This window comes from Penaeus monodon, chromosome 25 (genome assembly GCF_015228065.2).
Source record: "Penaeus monodon isolate SGIC_2016 chromosome 25, NSTDA_Pmon_1, whole genome shotgun sequence".
Classification (NCBI taxonomy): Eukaryota; Metazoa; Arthropoda; class Malacostraca; order Decapoda; family Penaeidae; genus Penaeus; species Penaeus monodon.
Genome location: NC_051410.1, coordinates 39,889,444 through 39,890,887, shown reverse-complemented (window position 1 = coordinate 39,890,887; position 1,444 = coordinate 39,889,444). Strand labels below are relative to the sequence as shown.

General features: G+C 32.3%; 1 pseudogene; it reads right to left on the bottom strand.

Moving 5' to 3' along the window:
• Positions 1-632: 632 nt before the first annotated feature.
• The window catches only part of LOC119589405, a 3,017-nt pseudogene continuing 2,205 nt past the window's right edge, over positions 633-1,444 (bottom strand).

The window sequence follows — 1,444 nt, the reverse complement described above, 5'->3', positions numbered from 1 at the left end:
CTAAGTGGGGTGAGGTGGGTCCTATTCTTTCATATAGGGTATAATGGGATCATTTTCTTTAAGGGGGTGATTAGACACTGGACTGGCTGAGGGTGAATGAGGTATCATATCTACCCCAACATAAATATACTCAAGGGGTAGTGTAAGTAAAATGTACTGGTATGTCATCAAATTGCCTGAGAGTCATTAAATAAAGTATATTCAGTTACATTTTTTTTCTAGACCAAGAAAATTTGACATACAAAATGAGGTGTGAAATGAATTTTATAATATTACTATTTAAAGGGTATGCAGCATGGCTGCTGTTAAAAATTAATGATCTTAGACATGTATCCATGTTTGTAGTTTCATATTTGTTTATTAGGATAAACCTTTTATTAATGGGAAATGTGAAAAAAAATGTGAGGCTTCTATGATTTAAAGAAATCATATACATGTATATATTAAAAACTGAATAGGGAAATAAGATTCAATTTTTTGTCTTTATCTTATTATTTCCTTTTACAATTTTTTTTTCTTTTTTAATCAATTCCTTTTAAAATCTTAACAGTCCTTTTCCTGCAGCATATTTATATTTGCCTTAAGCCAGATAAACAAACAAAAATATATTTAAAGTTAGTGATTACAATAGGCTACCCCTGAGATACTTCCTTTGGTTCTGCTGTTGATTTTGAAGCTTCATTTTTGGTCGACTTGGCTTTGTTATTACCTTTCTTTAGCGCTTTCACCTTGCGTGTCTGCAGTGACCCAAGTTTTGCTTCGTCATGTGAAGCGACCAATTTTTGTACCAAACACATCCCTACTCTGGTTCTTCTTTTTGCCGACCTGAAACAGAAACAAAAAAGTTCCATAAAAAGAATTCATAGGTTGGTGGGAGGAACTGTGCCACTTATAGAAATATAATATTCTCAAGTTTAAAATTGTGAAAATTTCATACCTTCAGATGTCTAGGTTGCCTGCAAGCCTTCTTCTTCAAGTCATCAGAGGCAAACTTGGTTTCCAAATTTTTCCCAAATCCATACAAGGACCAATTTCCTCTAACTCAACACGGGGGATTCTTGTGCCAGATTTTTTCAAAAGGATCCTGTGAAAAATGAATAAGTGAATCAAATAAAAATGCTGTTAATACTATGTCAAATCAACCCCTTCCCTTATTTTTCAGAGTAAATTGAGAAAATGTTACATTCAGGTTTAACAGTCACAACTAAATACTGTCTAATGTATTTTATTACATGCATTAGCTTGTTCACTATCTACACCTATGAGGTTTTCTTATCTCTTTGCGAGTGATTTTATCAACAAATGACAATACCTATTTGTTTACATAACCTAGCATAAAATTTGTAAACTCACTATCATTGTCACTCTTAAAAAGATTATGTAGTTTAATGTATTTCTCCATTTCAATTATCCTCACAGCATGTTTGTTAAATATACATTCATG